The sequence below is a fragment of the Pseudophryne corroboree genome, chromosome 3, assembly GCF_028390025.1.
Source record: "Pseudophryne corroboree isolate aPseCor3 chromosome 3, aPseCor3.hap2, whole genome shotgun sequence".
Lineage (NCBI taxonomy): Eukaryota > Metazoa > Chordata > Amphibia > Anura > Myobatrachidae > Pseudophryne > Pseudophryne corroboree.
The window spans coordinates 422,182,324-422,205,183 of NC_086446.1; the positions used below are offsets into that span (position 1 = coordinate 422,182,324).

General features: G+C 47.3%; 1 long non-coding RNA gene across 2 annotated transcripts in view; it reads left to right on the top strand.

Moving 5' to 3' along the window:
- Window positions 1-22,860, top strand: part of LOC135055805 (uncharacterized) — an 84,652-nt gene that overhangs the window by 22,123 nt on the left and 39,669 nt on the right. The window contains exons 3-4 of one of the 2 annotated variants that reach the window (XR_010243816.1): window positions 1,799-1,924; window positions 8,123-8,353. This is a non-coding gene — a long non-coding RNA (uncharacterized LOC135055805). Of the gene's footprint in view, window positions 1-1,798; window positions 1,925-8,122; window positions 8,354-22,860 lie in introns of those variants that run through there. The other variant, XR_010243815.1, reaches the window with a different exon arrangement.

Below are 22,860 nucleotides of genomic sequence, written 5' to 3' on the forward strand. Positions count from 1 at the left end.
ATTAAGGGACAAAACGCGTTGGGTCAATCTATCTTTCTGCATTTGTGTCACTCAGTGAATCTATACCAACAAAGAAACTGAATGTAAAATCGGATAAATCCGAAGACTTAGCTTTGTGAAACCTTATCGATGCTCTTGATGTTTTATTGTATTTTTATGAATACATTTTACTTGGATGTATTTTATACTTTTATTGTATACCACTGCAATTAAGTACGTGAACAATACCATTAATCTAGCGCCCTCAGATCTGTGCATTTTATGTTGTTTTTGAACCTTGGCTAACAGGAGGTTCTTCTAGAGGTGCTGCTCTAGATTCACATTTAGCGCTATTGGGTATCCCATTCTTATATTATAGAAGTGTTTATAGTTAACAGTTTTTGAAGGGACTCGGCAGGGAGGTTATTCCAACGTCTTAGAAAACTAACCACAGATCGTCTGTGGATGTAGGCCTGCTCAAATCCTCCTGTCTCTTCATATAATCCCAGACAGACTCGATGACGTTGAGATCAGGGCCCTGTGGAAACTGTATCATCACTTTCAGGGCTCCTTGTTCTTTACGCTGAAGATAGGCCCTCATTCCGAGTTGATCGCTCGGTATTTTTCATCGCATCGCAGTGAAATTCCGCTTAGTACGCATGCGCAATATTCGCACTGCGACTGCGCCAAGTAATTTTACAATGGAGATAGTATTTTTACTCACGGCTTTTTCATCGCTCCGGCGATCGTAATGTGATTGACAGGAAATGGGTGTTACTGGGCGGAAACAGGCCGTTTTATGGGCGTGCGGGAAAAAACGCTACCGTTTCCGGAAAAAACGCAGGAGTGGCCGGGGAAACGGGGGAGTGTCTGGGCGAACGCTGGGTGTGTTTGTGACGTCAAAACAGGAACGACAAGCACTGAACTGATCGCACAGGCAGAGTAAGTCTGAAGCTACTCTGAAACTGCTAAGTAGTTAGTAATCGCAATATTGCGAATACATCGGTCGCAATTTTAAGAAGCTAAGATTCACTCCCAGTAGGCGGCGGCTTAGCGTGTGTAACTCTGCTAAAATCGCCTTGCGAGCGATCAACTCGGAATGAGGGCCCTAGTTCTTAATGACATTGGCTGTGTGTTTGGGGTCATTGTCCTGCTGCAGAATAAATTTGGAGCCATACACCTCTCTGATGCTACTGCTTGATGGATCAGTACCTGCCTATATTCCAGATGATGGAAGCACACCTCCCAATGGGACTGCCTGTCCTGTGGGTGACTGGCAGGTAGGACTTCCAAAAGGAAGTCACTGCAAGTCTTTACAGACTGCATCTGGCTCACTGAGCAAAGGTGGCAGATTTTACTGGTGGTCTGCAATCCTACAGCCCATAGGTAAAATCCACCACTGATTGTTATGTTTATAGAAGTGTCTCTTTAATTTATTTTTTTCATTTAATGATTTTAATAAAATACCTTTGGCATACAGTATAAGCACATTTCCTAAAACAATGTTTAATGTATTTCTCACCCTGGGACTCAATCGGAGTCGGTCGGATCCAGGGTTGGCTCCAGAGGTGGGGCTGCAGCTCATTTGAAAATTCAAATAGGGGAGGCACACCAACTGCCATTGAGTCAGTTTGAAATGGCAGTTGGTGAAAGTTGATGTGGTTCCCCCATTTGAAATTTGAAAGGACCTGCAGCCCCTCCTCTGGAGCCACCACTGTTCGGATCTCTTTTCACAGACGCATGTGGTGAGGTTTTGCATACAGCGCATGCACAGATGCACATTTAGGCATTTCTCCATTTTCTCTTCCTTTTCTGACAGAACTTGGCTGGATGTATCTTTCCATGAATTTGAGAGTGCCAGGGCAACAATAATGAGACTGCATAGAACTATCCTGATTTGTGGGCATATAGCAAAAGCTCCATGCGAGTCAGACATACGGGGAAGGTAAGACTGTTTCTGACAGGTATCATAGGGCTAGTTCAAGTGTCAGTACTAATAGAGACGCAGAAACACAGATCCTCGCATTAGCATAACCTGGCTTCTGTACCCTTTTTTTGGTTTTCAACCATTAGACAGAGAAGTTTCCTGTTTATAGATATACACTAAAAATGTCTACAGTCAATAGTACAATCACTAATGGTTGACAGTCAAAAGGTTGACAGGGTCAACACATTGTTTTTAGTTTTTTAAATTTTTACAACTTTTGCTGCCTTTACTATCCATGTCACAAGCTATTACCTTTAGTAACCATATTGCGAGCCCAAAGCGTGCCGATCGAAGAGAGGCTGCGAGGTGACGCATTTCATAAAATTAAACTATCCATGTCACAAACTATCACCATTAGTAACCTTGAGGCGAGCGAAGCAGAGCGAGCCACTACGCCTGAAGTGTGGCGAGTGGATGCATTTCAAAAAATTGGGATTCAAAAAAAAAATTTTTTTTTCTCATACGTCCTAGAGGATGCTGTGGACGACATCAAGACCATGGGGTATAGACGGGATCCGCAGGAGACATGGGGGCTCTAAAGACTTTTCATTGGGTGTGAACTGGCTCCTCCCTCTATGCCCCTCCTCCAGACCTCAGTTTAAGAAATGTGCCTAGGCAGACTGGATGCACTCTGAGGAGCTCTACTGAGTTTCTCTGAAAAGACTTATGTTAGGTTTTTTATTTTCAGGGAGATCTGTTGGCATCAGACTCCCTGCTTCGTGGGACTGAGGGGGCAGAAGCAGAACCAACTTCATCAGAGTTTCATGGCTCTGCTTCTGGCTGACAGGACACCATTAGCTCCTGAAGGGAACTGAACGCTAGCCGTGTCTAGATGCTCACTCCCACAGCACGCCGTCACCCCCCTCACAGAGCCAGCAGTCAGAAGACAGGTGAGTATAAGAAGAATGATCTTATATCAAGAAAGTGACGGCTGCGGTGCGGCGCGGCTGGCAGGAGCGCAGCGTGCCATTGCTGCCCACACACACAGGCACTACAGGGTGCAGGGCGCAGGGGAAGGGGTGCCCTTGGCAGCAATAAAAATACCTCAAACTGGCTAAAAGGGGGCGGAGCTTCTTCCTTAGGGAGCCAGCACACTACTCAGCGCCATTTTCTCTCCTCAGGCTGCAGAGAACACGCTGGTCCTCTCATCCACTTCTGACAAATACAGGGTGCTATTAAAGGGGGGCACAAAGCAATTGTGGTGCATTTGATAGTGTATATTACTATTTAAAAAGCGCTGTTAGGCTGTGGACATACTGTGTGCACAGGAAATACTGGTGCTGGGATTGTGAATGGGCTGCTCCTATCCTGTGTCCCTCTGACAGATTTACTGTGGGTCTGTCCCAAAATAAGTCCCAGTGTGTCTGTTGGTGTGCTGTACACGTGTGAGGCATGTCTGAGGCAGGGAGTTCCTCCCCGGAGGAAGCCATTTTAGGGACACAGAGTTGTAATGTGGTGGCGCTACCGGCACACCAAGAGCCTGCATGGGTGAAAGAGATACGTGATAGTATGCATCTGATTAACCGTAGATTAGATAAGTCTGAATCTAAGGCTGCATGCTGGAGAAAATCTGTGGAAGATGTGATTTTTCAGGATGCCGTTATTCCTTATGCGGGCGGCCCCTATGGGTCACAGAAGAGACCATTTACAAATGTTGTAAACACGGATACCGACACGGATTCTGACGATAGTGAATCCAGAGAGATAGATCATAAATTGGCAAAAAATATACAATATATGATTGTGGCTATAAGGGACGTGTTGGAGGTTACAGAAACCACTCCTGTACCTCAGGAGAAGGCGTATTTATGTAAGGAAAAGAAGTCCAAAGTCACGTTTCCCCCTTCACACGAACTAAATGCTCTGTTTGAAGGGATGTGGGTGAATCCTGATAAAAGATTTTGTATTCCCAAAAGGATTCACATAGCTTACCCTTTCCCGGCTGAGGACAGGAAACAGTGGGAGTCACCCCCTGTGTTAGACAGTGCACTTTCCAGGTTGACAAAGAAAGTCATTCTCCCTGCTCCTGGCACGGCTTCTCTTAAAGAGCCGGCAGACCGCAAAATGGAAACGACATTGAAATCCATTTATGTTACCAATGGTACACTGATTAGGCCCACAATTGCCTGCGTATGGGTGAGTCGCGCTATTGAAAAATGGTCAGAAAGCGTGTCATCAGAAATTGACACGATTGATAAAGATGAGATACTCCTTAAATTAGGGAATATCAAGGACGCTGCCGCCTACATGCTGGAAGCAATGAAGGATATTGGACTCTTGAGTTCACAGGCTGCTACCATGGCAGTATCGGCTAGGCGCACGTTGTGGATTCGCCAGTGGAACGCGGATGCAGATTCCAAAAGAAACATGGAGGCTCTCCCATATAAGGGTGAGGCCTTATTTGGCGATGGCCTGGATGCGTTAGTCTCGGCGGCTACCGCAGGTAAGTCGACATTTATGCCCTCTGCGCCTGCACCGGCAAAAAAAAGACCTATCACCCGCAAATGTAGTCCTTTTGGCCCAATAAATACAAAAAGACGAGAGGTTCCCCCTTCTTTGCAGGTAGGGGAAGGGGAAAGAAGCCCACAGCGGCTCCAGGTTCCCAAGAGCAGAAGTCTACCCCTTCTTCTGCCAAATCCCCAGCATGACGCTGGAGCTCCCTTGCGGGAGGCCGCTCGGGTGGGGGCACGTCTCAAACTCTTCAGCCAGGGTTGGATTCTGTCTGGCCTGGATCCCTGGGTGTTGCAAATAGTATCCCAGGGATACAAACTGGAGTTTCAAGACGTGCCTCCATGACGATTTTTCAAATCGACCGTGCCAGTTTCTCTGCCAGAAAGAGAAGCAGTAACAGCGGCAATCCAAAAATTATGTCAAGACCAGGTCATAGTCCTGGTACCGTCGTCTCAACAAGGGAGGGGTTTTTATTCCAGCCTCTTTGTTGTTCCGAAGCTGGACGGCTCAGTCAGACCGATCCTAAATCTAAAAGATCTGAATTGTTACCTAAAAAGGTTCAAGTTCAAGATGGAATCACTTCGGGCAGTGATTGCCAGTCTGGAGGGGGGGGGGGACTACTTGGTGTCGGTGGGATGCTTACCTGCATGTTCCCATCTATCCTCCTCACCAGGCTTATCTGAGATTCGCGGTCCAGGATTGCCATTACCAAATCCAGACGTTGCCTTTCGGTCTCTCCACGGCGCCGAAGGTATTCACCAAGGTGATGGCGGAGATGATGGTCCTCTTTCGTCAGAAAGGAGTCAATATAATTCCTTATCTGGACGATCTCCTGATAAAGGCGAGATCCAGGGAGCAGTTTTTACAAAACATATAACTCTCTCTGTCAATACTCCAACAACACGGGTGGATCATATATTACCCAAAGTCACAGTTGGAACCGACGACAAGGTTGTCTTTCCTCGGGATGATTCTGGAAAAGGCTCTGGAAATCCAGAAAATGGTAAAACAGATATTGAAACCATCAAGTGTGTCGATCCATCAGTGCATTCGCTTATTGGGGAAGATGGTCGCGGCCTACGAGGCCTTACAGTTTGGCAGGTTCCATGCCAGAGTATTCCAGTGGGACCTGTTGGACAAGTGGTCGGGGTCACACCTACACATGCACAGAATGATAATCCTGTCGTCAAAAACCAGGATTTAGCTCCTGTGGTGGTTACACAGCTCTCACCTACTAGAGGGACGCAGGTTCGGGATTCAGGACTGGGTCCTGGTAACCACGGATGCAAGTCTCCGAGGCTGGGGAGCAGTCTCTCAGGAAGAAAACTTCCAGGGACGTTGGTTACAACAGGAAGCCTGCCTTCACATAAACGTTCTGGAGCTAAGAGCCAATTACAACGGTCTTCAACAAGCGGTACATCTTCTTCAAGACTGTCCCGTGCAGATCCAGGCGGACAATGTAACAGCAGTCGCGTACATAAACAGGCAGGGTGGAACAAAAAGCAGAGCGGCAATGGCAGAGGCGTCAAAAATCCTCCGCTGGGCAGAAAAATATCTACAAGCTCTGTCGGCAATATTCATTCTGGTAGTAGACAACTGGGAAGCAGACTTCCTCAGCAGACACGATCTCCATCCAGGAGAGTGGGGCCTCCACCAAGAAGTCTTCGCAGAGGTGACAAGTCTTTGGGGAGTTCCTCAAATAGACATGATGGCGTCTCGTCTCAACAAGAAGCTTCAGAGATACTGTTCCAGGTTGAGAGACCCTCAAGCAGTAGCAGTGGATGCACTGGTGACCCAATGGGTGTTTCCGTCAGTGTATGTCTTCCCTCCACTTCCGCTGATCCCAAAAGTACTCAGGATCATAAGAAAAACAAGGGTTCGAGCAATCTTCATTGCCACGGACTGGCCAAGGAGGGCTTGGTACCCAGATCTTCAGCAGTTACTCATAGGAGATCCTCGGCCTCTTCCTCCTCGAGAGGACCTGCTGGAGCAGGGGCCGTGTGTGTACCAAGACTTACCGCGGCTACATTTGACAGCAAGGCTGTTGAGCACCATTTCCTAGCCAGAAAGGGTATTCCAGAAGAGGTCATCCCCACCCTTATTCAGGCCAGAAAGGGAGTAACGTCAAAACATTACCACCGTATTTGGAGAAAATATGTATCTTGGTGTGAATCCAAGAAAGCTCCTATGGAAGAGTTTAATTTAGGATGTTTTCTCCATTTTTTGCTATATGGTGTGGAGGCGGGCCTCCGATTGGCATCAATCAAGGTCCAGATTTCGGCCTTGTCAGTGTTCTTCCAGAAACAATTGGCCTCTCTTCCAGAGGTTCAGACCTTTGTGAAATCCAGCCTCCATTCGTGCCTCCAGTAGCACCATGGGACCTTAACGTGGTATTGCAGTTCCTTCAATCGGATTGGTTTGAGCCTCTACAAAAGATAGAGTTGAAGTTTCTCACTTGGAAAGTGGTGATGCTTTTGGCTTTGGCATCCGCAAGGCAGGTGTCTGAATTGGGGGCCTTGTCTCACAAGAGCCCTTACCTGATCTTCCATGAAGATAGGGCAGAGTTGAGAACTCGTCCACATTTTCTTCCGAAGGTGGTTTCATCTTTCCACATAAACCAACCTATTGTAGTGTCAGTAGTTACTGACACATTCACTGATTCAAAATCTCTAGATATGGTTAGTGCTTTGAAAATCTATGTCGCTAGAACGGCTCGTATACGGAAAACAGAAGCTTTGTTTGTCCTGTATGCTCACAACAAGATTGGCTGTCCTGCCTCCAAGCAGACTATTGCACGTTGGAGTAGAAATACGATTCAGCAAGCTCATACTACATGTGGATTGCCGTTACCGACGTCGGTAAAGGCCCACTCCACTAGGAAGGTGGGCTCATCCTGTGCGGCTGCACATTTGCTAAGTTCTACAAGTTTGACACCTTGGCCGATGAGGACCTCAAGTTCGGTCAGTCGGTGCTGCAGGGTCATCCGCACTCTCCCGCCCGTACTGGAGCTTTGGTATAAACCCCATGGTCATGAAGTGGACCCCAGCATACTCTAGGACGTATGAGAAAACAGGATTTTGATACCTACCGGTAAATCCTTTTCTCCTAGTCCGTAGAGAATGCTGGGTGCCCGTCCCAGTGCGTACTTTACCTGCAGTTTTGTTCATTAGGTTACACATGTTGTGTTATATTAGTTTCAGCATGTTGCTGTAATTGGTTCATGCCTGTTGGCGTGTGTTATGTTGAATGCCATGTGTGCGGCATGGTTGAGGGTGTGAGTTGGTAGATATGTCACCACTAGTTAAGTAATTCCTTTCCTCGAAATGTCAGTCTCCCTGGGCACAGTTCCTACAACTGAGATCTGGAGGAGGGGCATAGAGGGAGGAGCCAGTTCACACCCAATGAAAAGTCTTTGGAGTGCCCATGTCTCCTGCGGATCCTGTCTTTACCCCATGGTCTTGATGTCGTCCCCAGCATCCTCTGCGGACTAGGAGAAAAGGATTTACCGGTAGGTTATCAAAATCCTATTTTTAAAAACACAACACCCAAGTTTTTTGGGGGGGTGTCGACCTTTTGACCCTGTTGACCTTTTAATTGTATCTTTTTAATGTCTATTTTCTGTATCAGAACCAAAGTTTCCGTACCACTTCTGTCCTCAGATCGACTTTCTGGTAACTTTACTTTATTTACAAAATGCATTTTCAGCTGTTGGAGGAAGAAGCTGGGAGATATTTGAGGCATAGATATAGGAGTGCCAAATTGTTCAAAGAAAGTAAATCCTGATGGTGGCAGCAGGTGTAGAGGATGATCTCTTCATAACTTGGACAAAAGAGGGATTTATACACAGAACATGAGCAGAAGTGGGGCAACAGACAAATGATGAGAGGAAACAGACTAGGGTGTGAGCAAAGGATTTTAGAGATTGGTTTAAACAGTATAAAATGTCTCCATGCTCCAACAAAAATGAGGACTCATATTCAGGGCCGGATTAACAATGGGGCGGATGGAGCTGCAGCTCCAGGCCCCCCATTGAAAATAGGCCCACAGGATCTCCTGCAATGCAGCCAGTGTTAACAGTAAAAAAAAACACTGGCTGCATAGTGTTGTCCCCACAGAGGCCTGCACTTACCCCTCCACTGGTCCGGCTGCCGTGATCGGAGCTCAACCCCGATCAGGCAGCGTATGGTAACAGCACCCCGTGCAGTCAATATCCCTGATACAGCAGCCTGTGCTGGTGCTCGGTGGCTGGGCTCAGTCAGTGGGCTGTGCAGCACTTCCTGATACTGCAAGCTCCGCCCACTACATGACATCGTGCAGGGGGCGGGGCCAGGACTCGACACTGCTGCCAGCCATCCATGTCACACACTATTATACTGAGCAGAGGCAGGAAAAGGTAAGAGAGAGAGAGAGAGAGAAGTAACATGGGAGGGAAAGTGAGAGGTGGAATGTAAGGAAAGAGTGCAGTTGAGGAACAGTAATGCACCTAAGATAGACAGGTAGGTGATTAAGTTATGTTAGAAAAGTAAAGAAAGATACTGTGAGAGATTAGAAAAGAAGACAAGCATGTGATATCAGAGATTCAGAGATAGGCAGTTTTTGACCCTGTTTTAAAAAATGAGTGGGCCCTGCAGGACGTGCTGTGCAGTCAGTCTCTCACCGCTGGCAGCGATCTTATCCAATCGCTGCCTGAGACCAACGTCCTCCCCTCTCTGCCCACCAACGCACAGCATAACGCTCTACAATTTAAATCAGGTGTGCGTCGGGGGAGAGCTTGCTTCCCTTTGTCCCACACACCATCTGTATCTGACCCGCACTGTATCCCACCCACACTGTGTCCTACCCACACTGTATCCCACCTGCACTGTATCCATCCCGCACTGTATCCCTCCCGCACTGTATCCCTCCCGCACTGTATCCATCCCACACTGTATCCGTCCCACACTGTATCCCACCCGCACTGTATCCGTCCCACACTGTATCCATCCCACACTGTATCCCACCCGAACTGTATCCCTCCCGCACTGTATCCCTCCCGCACTGTATCCCTCCCGCACTGTATCCCATCCGCACTGTATCCGTCCCACACTGTATCCATCCCACATTATATCCCACCCGCACTGTATCCGTCCCACACTGTATCCCATCCGCACTGTATCGGTCCCGCACTGTGTCGGTCCCACACTGTATCCGTCCCACTGTATGGCAGATGATGCAGGAAGAGCTGCTCAAGAGGCTGTTGTGAACGTGAATGCACAGGTGCAGCAGGTCAGTGTACCCATCCAGTGTCTGCCCCTTCTCCAGCTCAGTGTCCCCACCATTACTGATCCCCATCCCAGTGTCTCCCTGCCTTCCCTCCCCAAACAGCCCACTGCACCCATCCCAGTACCCTCCCACCTAGAACCCTCAGTCCAGTCCAGTGGCGGGCTGGCCAGGGGGGCAGAGTGCCAGGTGCCCCCTGGGCTGTGCTATCGCCACGGGACGCAGCCTACTCCATTGCAAATGGGCACAGGTGGTCCAGTGTGCGCGGCGGCAGCCATGTGGGCTCTCTTACTGTGTGTCCTCCAGGGCTACGGAAGCCCTGTAGGACACAATTAAAAGATACGCAATCTGTGATACGGCTGTACGCTGCTGTGCATAGGCGGCCATATCACACGAGGGGACTGTTTGCTATGGCTCTGTGCACTGTACAGCAAGTGGCGGGGGGCGGTGGCAGCAGGAGTGAGGTACTGACTGTGCTCAGTATATTAGTGACACAGCCACCATCCTGCTAGCGGCCTTGTCACCCTGACCCACCCTTCACAGATTACATAGGTGACCATGCCCCCATTGCTCATTAATACGCCCCCAGCAGGGTTAGAGGTAGTGTGTGTGGGGAGCAGGTGCAGGGTAGGGAGTGGTGTAGTGTGTACGGGGAGCAGGTGCAGGGTTAGGGGTAGTGTAGTGTGTACGGGTAGCGGGTGCAGAGTTAGGGGTAGTGTGTACGGGGAGCTGGTGCAGGATTAGGGGTAGTGTAGTGTGTACGGGGAGCGGGTGTAGGATTAGGGGTAGTGTAGTGTGTGCGGGTAGTGGGTGCAGGTTTAGCGGTAGTATAGTGTGCGGGGAGCGGGTGCTAGAAGTAGTGTAGTGTGTACGGGGAGCAGGTGCAGATTTAGCGGTAGTGTAGTGTGTACGGGGAGCGGGTGCAGGTTTAGGGGTAATGTAGTGTGTACGGGGAGCGGGTGCAGGATTAGGGGTAGTGTAGTGTGTACGAGGAGCGGGTGCAGGGTTAGGGGTAGTGTAGTGTGTACGGGGAGCGGGGTTAGCGGTAGTGTAATGTAGTGTGTACGGGGAGCGGGTGCTGGGTTAGCGGTAGTGTAGTGTGTGTGTGGGGAGTGGGTGCAGGGTTAGTGGTAGTGTAGTGTGTACGGGGAGCGGGTGCTGGGTTAGTGGTAGTATAGTGTGCGCGGGGTGCAGGGGTAGGGTTAGCGGTAGTGTAGTGTGTACGGGGAGCGGGTGCAGGGTTAGGGATAGTATAGTGTGTACGGGGAGCGGGTGCAGGGTTAGGGGTACTATAGTGTGTACAAGGAGCGGGTGCAGGGTTAGGGGTAGTATAGTGTGTACGGGGAGCGGATGCAGGGTTAGGGGTAGTATGGTGTGTACGGGGAGCGGGTGCAGGGTTAGGGGTAGTATAGTGTGTACGGGGAGCGGGTGCAGGGTTAGGGGTAGTGTAGTGTGTGCGGGGAGCGGGTGAGACTAATGAAGCTAATTGGAAACTTCAAATTGTATTCTGTCTGTTTTTGTTTTGTTTTTTTATCCTGGTTTTTACCATATTCGTTAATGCATATTTATTTTTTTTACATGGTAGTGGCATGTTAAAAGAAACTGAAAATGCATATTAGAAAAACCATAGCAGTACATACTCATTAATGAGTTTAGTCATAGGATAGTATTTTGTAAATGTTCTAGGGGAAAAATTTCCATGTGGATTGGACTGCCACCACTAACAGGTCTACGGATGGTGTGATGGTTAGCATTACTGCCTTACAGCACTAAAGTCATGGGTTTGATTCCCACCATGTCCCTAACTGCGTGTAGTTTGTATATTCTCCCCATACTGGCGTGGGTTTCCTCCCACAATCCAAATACCGTATATACCAGTACGTTAGCTCGCAGCATAAAAATAAACCATAGTTAGGTAGGTGGGTAGCTATGCCCTCCATGGTGCTAGCCACACCACATCCCCATATCGGTAGTCACACCCTCACCACGCTGGTCACACCCCCTGCAGCGGCGCACAATAGGCCCTTCATAAATTACAGCTCCAGGCCTATGAGGACCTTAATCTGGCACTGCTCATATTACAGTTACGCAATTTTCCTTGTTTAATGGATAGGGGGACGTAGCTAATCCAGCTATTAATACTGGAAGCTACATAGGAATGTTAGACAGGGTACACACTTAAACAAAAGGGCAATCTTGCAGATGGTCACGACGAATTCCTTTTGTCCCAGACCATCCAAGATTGCCCATACTCACTATGCAACATAATGAACAACAGAACGATATTTAATTCCACCATTCATTACACTGCACCACCTCGCATGCAGTATTTTCTGAATGCCAGTATAGCACTGCAAACCAGAAGATATTGGGCGGAATTCAATTGATTATTGCGCCCGATCTCTCGCCTAAAGTCCCGTTATCACGCTCATAGGAGGTTGGGTTTAGCTGCGTAAAGTGACTAAACCCGATGAAAATGATAGGCGCGATTGTGAAAAGTGCAGTCTTGGCGCCAAATCGGGTCACTTTTCACATATTTCAGCTCACCACTCCTAGAGGTGTGAGCTGAAATGCAGACACCAGCAGCCATCATGCCCAAACAAAGCTGCAATTGAATAGCTCCATTTGGACACCATCTAGTGCAGTGGTCAGGGAACGGGGTAAATTACCCCAAATGGGGTAAAAATTTAATTCCTGGGGGTAATGGACGGTCGCACTACCGAGACACAGCCCCGTCCAGCACGCGATGTGACGTGCTGACGTCACACCGCGATCGCTCCAGGCCGCCCTGTGCTGTGTTCCTGGCCACGGTGTGACATGCTGACGTCACACCGGGCTCCCTCACGCCCTCCCATCCTGCACTGTCCTGTCCTCCCGCCAACCCACACACAGAACTTGAAATATTCTGTAGCTGACCACTGACGGAGTTCCGCAGGATCAAACAGTGGCACACATAACAGTGGGAAATTCCCACTGACATCACTGAGGTGAGGATTTGACCATCTGTCTCCTAAAAGTCATGTTCACCCACCCCCCCACCCCCACCCCCACCCCTTTCCATCTTTCTTACATTCATTCTGGTGTTTTGGGGAGAAAGTGTTAATTAACCCATCCATTGCCAAAAAATAATTGGCAAAAATAATAAGAAAAATTATAATAATTATATGTACACACAGTATCTCAGAAATACCACAAACAGTGATAACCTGTATACAGTATAGGCACAATAATATATGATTTCCTTATTTTCAAATCAAGGGGGTGGCGTCGGCATATCTAAATATATTTTGGGGTAAAAGGCAAAAAATGTTCCCTGACCCCTGATCTAGTGGCTGCCAGCGTGATAAGATTTGAATATCACCCATTGTGTGCTACCCAGCACTGCAAGTGGGCGGGTACGCGAGGGTACGGCGTACCCTTAAGAATTTAGCTATGGGTACGCCGTACCCACGCCACAGCTCACCAGTGCAGCTGCTGCATGAGGGGAGGAGAGCGCAGCCTGCGCTTCTCCTGCCCCTCAGTGTTTTCCATTTAATTCGGCAACAACCTGTAAGCCAATCAGAGCTCGCGGACCGGCAGCCAAGGCTTCTGATTGGCTGCAACAAATATATTGAATGTAGCCCTGCGCTGCAAAGAAAAAGCTGCTGGTTTAAAATCAATGGAATTTACCCTTCAAAAATTCCCATATATAGACTCATGCAAACAAAGAAAACGATAAAAAAACTAGCGCTGCTGATGTTTTTTATCATTAAAACAGTGAAAACTTTCACAATGAGATATCTGATAGGGAGGTTCTGGTAACGAACTGCTTCATCCACAATCTGCCCTCAGATGGTTCCATGTATTTAGAATGACACTCACATTAAAATTCAGCCTCACGTTCCTATAAAGGTATATTTAAAGCTCTAGGAAATGGCTGGTACTCTTTTCAATCACACTGAACCGTAAGAATAACACTTACATTGGAATTCAATCTCGAGTGCACTGAAAGGTTTCTTTTTACTCCTCCACTCACTGCAGACAGGAGACAGGTAGACGGTAGTGCTTAAAAATGTACAAGGATTTATTCAAGAAGCATAAAAACACACGAATACTGCAACACACGTCTCGCAGCTGATGGATGGTCGTCACAGCACAAAACTTCAACGCGTTTCAAGGATTCTCTCCCCTTTATCAAGAAGTGCTGTATGGATCCCAGGTTCCCAAATTTATCCTGGGTGAATATGGGTCACATGATGTCCTCTAGCCAGTCACAGTATACTCCCCATACTTAAACAGGTAAGACATAATTGCTGAACAGATCACATACATTTAACCATATATACATCAAACAGAAACAATAAAAAAATGGTAACAGATTGTCACGATCCGGGTGCTGAGACACCGTTTTCCCTTCTGGATGCACGTCCTCCGTGGGTCTCTGCTGGTCCGTGGATGTTGTCCTTCCGGTGCCCGGGCGACTGGCGTGGCGTCACCAGCCGGCGGGGCCTCGGCCATCGTCTGTGTATTCTCAAATGCATTACAGGTTATGTGGCACTCCCGATCTACTGCGGCCGCGGCCATCCGCGCTGGAGGTCTGAGATGCAAGTTGGCGTACTCTGTGTACACCGCCGCCATTACAGAGGAATCTCCATGTGGTGTTACAAACAAGGTTTCCCTGCACTGGCCGGTATGGGCGCAGCCATCTTAGTTCTAGTCACATAATCTTGTCCTCCAATCCATAGCTCCGCTGAAGTCTGCCTAATTGCTCATCCAATCCCTGCATACCTAAGGGTATAAAGGGATTGAGCCTGAACCAGGAAATCGTCAGTGCTTTCATTGTCATCAGTGATTCCAGCCTGCAAGCTTCACTACAGACTTTCTCCTGCAATTCCATTCTGCAGTTCAGCCTGACTTCCCTGGTGATTACACTCTGCAGTGTAACCCGACTCTCCAGTGATTAGCCCTGTACAGTCTACTCTGATTCCTGTGTTTGAACTTTGGCTTTTCAGTAACCATCCATCATTCCTCATTTACCAGCGCACTCCAGCTTCTTTCCTCATTTACCTACGAACCCCAGCTTCCTTTCTCATCTTCCAGCGAACCCCAGCTTCATTTATTGTTTACAGAACTTTCCTCCATATTCCAGGTTACTGGTCTTTACCAATTGTGCACCTAATTATCACTTGTGACTTTCTATTATTCTTTTGCACGTTATTTGACTTTTTATTTAATAAAAGCACATAAGGCATTCCCAGTTGTCATGGTCACGCCCTCGGGCATTCATTGCTGCTGTCATTACGCATGTCCAGGAGTCACATAGCTCCTCCTAAATTCAAGTACCCATCAGCCCCTACAACTGAGGCTCCCAGTCACGATCTCCAGCCCTCAGTTGTGACACAGATCTTATATGATCTATAATAACTTATATCCTACAATACTTAAACTGCATCAGAATAACTCAAGTTTCAGACCGCTGTGTCTGCAGCCCCGATCACGTGACTGGAAAACACCAATCATGCTTTATTATCGGACTCAAGTATACCGTGCAGCAATTACAAATCGCTCGCACAGTTTCCATCGTGATCTAACGCAACATTCAATACGTATTAGATTGCAGCCGATAATGTCTAGACCGCATTCAAAACACACTGGATACCGGTCTGTTATACTGGCAATCCCCGTCGTCAGACTGGAGCCATCAGTATCCTATTGCTTGAATGTGATCTACACAATTACAAAACACTTACATCGTATGTATTGTAATTACTGAAACCGCACCGTCAGGAATCACAAAATGTGTGTGCACTCACACATATTCTGCTACGGCTTATTGCTTTAAGCACATGATCGAACACACTTGTGTCCCTCATAACGATATACAAACTGCACAAATAACGTGCTGAGGAAAATCCCCAATAGTGTATGGCCTTATGACCGGACAAAATACTAAAAATATATAGGTAGGAGAAGTTGTATAACCACCGTGACAAAGCACGGGGCCAACTGGCTATCTTAATATACCTAGAATAAAGGATACCTGGGAGTCCCGACTGTGGAGTAACATTTACATGTTCTATAGCACCCTGGGTACACACACTTTGTATACAGTTTATTGGGATAAAATAACCATAATAAGCAAAACAAATGTATACAGAGATAAGATGTCACGAAAGGAATGCAATCCATAACCAACTATAGGAAAACTTCAAAGTCCACCGCCATGCACCAAGACCTTGCAGATGAACTGAACCACTTTTATTGCAGGTTCGCAAAAGAAGTCCCCTGCAACCCAAACAATCACCTCTACGATGCCCCGAACACCGACGGCCAACCCCAGGCACTGCAAGTCACCCAAGAAGAGGTGGAGGCATTGTTCAAAAGGGCCAAAACCAGGAAAGCTCCGGGTCCTGACGGAGTGTCACCATCTGCCCTAAGAGCATGTGTGGGTCAGCTCGCCCCCATATTCACCAAAATCTTCAATAAATCGCTGGAGCTACAGAAAGTCCCTTCCTGCCTCAAAAGGTCTACTATAGTCCCGGTTCCCAAGAAACCCACTATCACGAACCTGAACGACTACAGGCCGATAGCACTGACGTCTGTGGTCATGAAAATGTTTGAGCGTCTGATATTGAATCACCTGAAAACTGTGACTGGCCCCCAACTGGACCCCCTGCAGTTCGCCTATCGCTCGAATCGGTGTGTCGAGGATGCAGTCAACCTGGGCCTGCACTACATTCTACAGCACCTAGACATTCCCGGTACCTACGCGAGGGTCCTGTTTGTCGATTTCAGCTCGGCCTTCAATACAATCGTCCCCAGCATCCTCCACCCCAAATTACTTTGCCTAGGGGTCCCAGAAGCTACCTGTTCCTGGATAATAGACTTCCTGACAGATAGGACACAGGTGGTGAAAGCGGGGGAATTCACCTCTCAAGCGCGGTCCATTAGTACAGGGGCCCCTCAGGGCTGTGTCCTCTCACCCCTGCTCTTCTCCCTGTACACAAATGACTGTACCTCAGTGGCGCAATCAGTAAGAATCATCAAATTCGCCGATGACACCACCGTCATCGGCCTCATCAAGGATGGGGACGAATCGGCCTATAGACGGGAAGTAGACAGGCTGGCCCAGTGGTGCATCCACAACAACCTTGAGCTCAACCCCCTCAAAACTGTCGAGATGATAGTGGACTTCAGGAAGAAGTCATCTAGTGCACCTCCGCTAACGATTGCTGACAGTGTGGTATCGCTAGTGGACTCCTTCAAGATTCTAGGGACCACAATCTCCCGGGACCTTAAATGGGGGTCCAACGCTGACACCACTGTTGGGAAAGCGCAGCAGAGGTTGTTCTTCCTCAGGCAACTAAGGAAGTTCAACATCCCACAGAAGCTTCTGCTCCTCTTCTACTCCGCGATTGTGGAGTCGGTACTGTGCTCCTCGATACTCGTATGGTACAGCTCCGCCAGCGCGAGGGACAGATGCAGGCTCCAAAAGGTGGTCAGAACCGCAGAGAAGATCATCGGAGCCGACCTTCCCTCAGTCCAGGACCTGTACTTGTCCAGAGCTAAAAAGCGGGCAATGAAGATAGTAAAAGACCAGCTACACCCCGGCCACAGCATGTTTAACTTGCTTCCTTCAGGCAGGCGTTACAGGGTTGTCCCCGCCAGATCCACCAGAAGCCTCAAAAGTTTCTTTCCCCAAGCGGTCCGCCTGCTGAACTCCTGAACATTGACTGACTAGACGTACATGTAACTAACTTGTGTTCCTACGGTATACCTATCTGTGTAACTTTACTTGCCCCCCCCCCCCCCCCCATTCCCACACACACACACACACACACACACACACACACCTGCTTACCTGTTACCTTCTTGGCTGTTGTATAGCAAACCGAAGACAAATTCCTAGTATACGCAAGTGTACCTGGCCAATAAAGCTGATTCTGATTCTGAATAACGGATATGCAGCTGTGCTTTAGTCCATGCCGATGTTTCAAATGTCCATATATGCTCTTACAAAAACAGACAAAACAGAGAAAGGGAGAAACAAAACACACGATTAGTGAGGTATTTCCCACAGACTACCGGGGAAGTATGTTAGATGAACCATTTTATTTCAAATTCAAGGTTTAACCCATTAGGTGCCAATGTTTTTAACTGATGTATGGTTTTCATTTCTAACTGAGCCAAACACCTCTCAGTATTATGTGTTCTCCAGTTCCCTTTTGCTAATTTAATACCTATAAAGCTTTTTAAGCCCTTCAGATTGCAATTGTGTTTCTCCTTAAAATGTGCGGACACACTATGTAGTTCGTAACCCTTTTTAACATTTCTGGTGTGTTCCGACATTCGTTCTTTTAACATTCTACCCGTCCTCCCTGTATACTGAAGCCCACAATTGCACTCTAGCAAATAGATAACATTTTTGCTTGCACAAGTGATGAAATCTTTAATAGGATACACAACCTGGGTTTGATTTGATTTGTATTCAGTAATTTTCCTATCAATGCTGCAGCTTCTACACATAAGGCAGAAACCACTGCGATAGAAGCCTTTAGAAGTGATCCTAGTTTGCATCCTTTCTATAGGCAATGCACTTTTGACAAGTATATCTTTCAGATTATTAGCTTTGCGATAAATGAATTTGGGCTTATCTTGGAGAATCCCACACAATAAAGGATCTTTGGTCAAAATATACCAATGTTTTTTAATAATAACTGTCTAATTGTCAATACTGAGAGTTATATTGAGATATAAAATTGACCCCTTTATTATCAAACGGAATAGTGGTGTTTTTATTACTTTCCAAGGTTAAGGATCGTTCCAAATCACGTGTTTTAATGCGTGCATCAGAGACCAGAAGGGTATCGTACCCTTTATCTAGAAAATGGTTTCCTTACGACGCTACCATATGGGTACGTCGGAAACACACTCTTGCCCAAGATACCACCAGAGTGAGGCTGACACATATCATTGTTTGTGGGCAAGCCCAATTGTACAATATTTTTGGCATCTCATTAGGAGATATGCGGAGGCTAATTTAATAACTTATGTACCCTTTACCCCCGAATGGGCAGTCCTGGGTATTATCGATCCCACTCTTCGCATGCCATTGGAATGCAAGAAACTACTGATAGCCCTTAGGCCCTCATTCCGAGTTGTTCGCTCGCTAGCTGCTTTTAGCAGCATTGCACACGCTAAGCTGCCGCCCTCTGGAAGTGTATCTTAGCTTAGCAGAATTGCGAACGAAAGATTAGAAGAATTGAGAATAGAAATTTCTTAGCAGTTTCTGAGTAGCTCCAGACCTACTCACAGATTGCGATCAGTTCAGTCAGTTTCGTTCCTGGTTTGACATCACAAACACACCCAGCGTTCGCCCAGACACTCCCCCGTTTCTTCAGACACTCCCGCGTTTTTCCCAGAAACGCCAGCGTTTTTTCGCACACGCCCAGAAAATGTCAAGTTTCCGCTAGAGATGAGCGGGTTCGGTTTCTTTGAATCCGAACCCGCACGAACTTCACTTTTTTTTTCACGGGTCCGAGCGACTCGGATCTTCCCGCCTTGCTCGGTTAACCCGAGCGCGCCCGAACGTCATCATGACGCTGTCGGATTCTCGCGAGACTCGGATTCTATATAAGGAGCCGCGCGTCGCCGCCATTTTCACACGTGCATTGAGATTGATAGGGAGAGGACGTGGCTGGCGTCCTCTCCATTAGAATAGATTAGAAGAGAGAGAGAGAGAGATTGTGCAGACAGAGTTTACCACAGTGACCAGTGCAGTTGTTGTTAAGTTAACTTTTATTTAATATATCCGTTCTCTGCTATATCCGTTCTCTGCCTGAAAAAAACGATACACAGCAGTCACACAGTGTGACTCAGTCTGTGTGCACTCAGCTCAGCCCAGTGTGCTGCACATCAATGTATAAAAGCTTATAATAATTGTGGGGGAGACTGGGGAGCACTGCAGGTTGTTATAGCAGGAGCCAGGAGTACATAATATTATATTAATTTAAAATTAAACAGTGCACACTTTTGCTGCAGGAGTGCCACTGCCAGTGTGACTAGTGGTGACCAGTGCCTGACCACCAGTATAGTAGTATATTGTTGTATACTATCTCTTTATCAACCAGTCTATATTAGCAGCAGACACAGTACAGTGCGGTAGTTCACGGCTGTGGCTACCTCTGTGTCGGCAGTCGGCACTCGGCAGGCAGTCCGTCCATCCATAATTGTATAATTATATACCACCTAACCGTGGTATTTTTTTTTCTTTCTTTATACCGTCGTCATAGTCATACTAGTTGTTACGAGTATACTACTATCTCTTTATCAACCAGTGTACAGTGCGGTAGTTCACGGCTGTGGCTACCTCTGTGTCGGCAGTCGGCAGGCAGTCCGTCCATCCATAATTGTATTATTATAATATATACCACCTAACCGTGGTTTTTTTTTCATTCTTTATACCGTTATAGTGTCATACTAGTTGTTACGAGTATACTACTATCTCTTTATCAACCAGTGTACAGTGCGGTAGTTCACGGCTGTGGCTACCTCTGTGTCGGCAGTCGGCAGGCAGTCCGTCCATCCATAATTGTATTATAATATATACCACCTAACCGTGGTTTTTTTTTCATTCTTTATACCGTCATAGTGTCATACTAGTTGTTACGAGTATACTACTATCTCTTTATCAACCAGTGTACAGTGCGGTAGTTCACGGCTGTGGCTACCTCTGTGTCGGCAGTCGGCAGGCAGTCCGTCCATCCATAATTGTATTATAATATATACCACCTAACCGTGGTTTTTTTTTCATTCTTTATACCGTCATAGTCAGTCATACTAGTTGTTACGAGTATACTACTATCTCTTTATCAACCAGTGTACAGTGCGGTAGTTCACGGCTGTGGCTACCTCTGTGTCGGCACTCGGCAGGCAGTCCGTCCATCCATAATTGTATTATAATATATACCACCTAACCGTGGTTTTTTTTTCATTCTTTATACCGTCATAGTGTCATACTAGTTGTTACGAGTATACTACTATCTCTTTATCAACCAGTGTACAGTGCGGTAGTTCACGGCTGTGGCTACCTCTGTGTCGGCAGTCGGCAGGCAGTCCGTCCATCCATAATTGTATTATAATATATACCACCTAACCGTGGTTTTTTTTTCATTCTTTATACCGTCATAGTGTCATACTAGTTGTTACGAGTATACTACTATCTCTTTATCAACCAGTGTACAGTGCGGTAGTTCACGGCTGTGGCTACCTCTGTGTCGGCAGTCGGCAGGCAGTCCGTCCATCCATAATTGTATTATAATATATACCACCTAACCGTGGTTTTTTTTTCATTCTTTATACCGTCATAGTCAGTCATACTAGTTGTTACGAGTATACTACTATCTCTTTATCAACCAGTGTACAGTGCGGTAGTTCACGGCTGTGGCTACCTCTGTGTCGGAACTCGGCAGGCAGTCCGTCCATCCATAATTGTATTACAATATATACCACCTAACCGTGGTTTTTTTATACCACCTAACCGTGGCAGTCCGTCCATAATTGTATACTAGTATCCAATCCATCCATCTCCATTGTTTACCTGAGGTGCCTTTTAGTTCTGCCTATAAAATATGGAGAACAAAAAAGTTGAGGTTCCAAAATTAGGGAAAGATCAAGATCCACTTCCACCTCGTGCTGAAGCTGCTGCCACTAGTCATGGCCGAGACGATGAAATGCCAGCAACGTCGTCTGCCAAGGCCGATGCCCAATGTCATAGTACAGAGCATGTCAAATCCAAAACACCAAATATCAGAAAAAAAAGGACTCCAAAACCTAAAATAAAATTGTCGGAGGAGAAGCGTAAACTTGCCAATATGCCATTTACCACACGGAGTGGCAAGGAACGGCTGAGGCCCTGGCCTATGTTCATGGCTAGTGGTTCAGCTTCACATGAGGATGGAAGCACTCAGCCTCTCGCTAGAAAACTGAAAAGACTCAAGCTGGCAAAAGCACCGCAAAGAACTGTGCGTTCTTTGAAATCCCAAATCCACAAGGAGAGTCCAATTGTGTCGGTTGCGATGCCTGACCTTCCCAACACTGGACGTGAAGAGCATGCGCCTTCCACTATTTGCATGCCCCCTGCAAGTGCTGGAAGGAGCACCCGCAGTCCAGTTCCTGATAGTCAGATTGAAGATGTCAGTGTTGAAGTACACCAGGATGAGGAGGATATGGGTGTTGCTGGCGCTGGGGAGGAAATTGACCAGAAGGATTCTGATGGTGAGGTGGTTTGTTTAAGTCAGGCACCCGGGGAGACACCTGTTGTCCGTGGGAGGAATATGGCCGTTGACATGCCAGGTGAAAATACCAAAAAAATCAGCTCTTCGGTGTGGAGGTATTTCACCAGAAATGCGGACAACAGGTGTCAAGCCGTGTGTTCCCTTTGTCAAGCTGTAATAAGTAGGGGTAAGGACGTTAACCACCTCGGAACATCCTCCCTTATACGTCACCTGCAGCGCATTCATAATAAGTCAGTGACAAGTTCAAAAACTTTGGGTGACAGCGGAAGCAGTCCACTGACCAGTAAATCCCTTCCTCTTGTAACCAAGCTCACGCAAACCACCCCACCAACTCCCTCAGTGTCAATTTCCTCCTTCCCCAGGAATGCCAATAGTCCTGCAGGCCATGTCACTGGCAAGTCTGACGAGTCCTCTCCTGCCTGGGATTCCTCCGATGCATCCTTGCGTGTAACGCCTACTGCTGCTGGCGCTGCTGTTGTTGCCGCTGGGAGTCGATGGTCATCCCAGAGGGGAAGTCGTAAGCCCACTTGTACTACTTCCAGTAAGCAATTGACTGTTCAACAGTCCTTTGCGAGGAAGATGAAATATCACAGCAGTCATCCTACTGCAAAGCGGATAACTGAGTCCTTGACAACTATGTTGGTGTTAGACGTGCGTCCGGTATCCGCCGTTAGTTCACAGGGAACTAGACAATTTATTGAGGCAGTGTGCCCCCGTTACCAAATACCATCTAGGTTCCACTTCTCTAGGCAGGCGATACCGAGAATGTACACGGACGTCAGAAAAAGACTCACCAGTGTCCTAAAAAATGCAGTTGTACCCAATGTCCACTTAACCACGGACATGTGGACAAGTGGAGCAGGGCAGGGTCAGGACTATATGACTGTGACAGCCCACTGGGTAGATGTA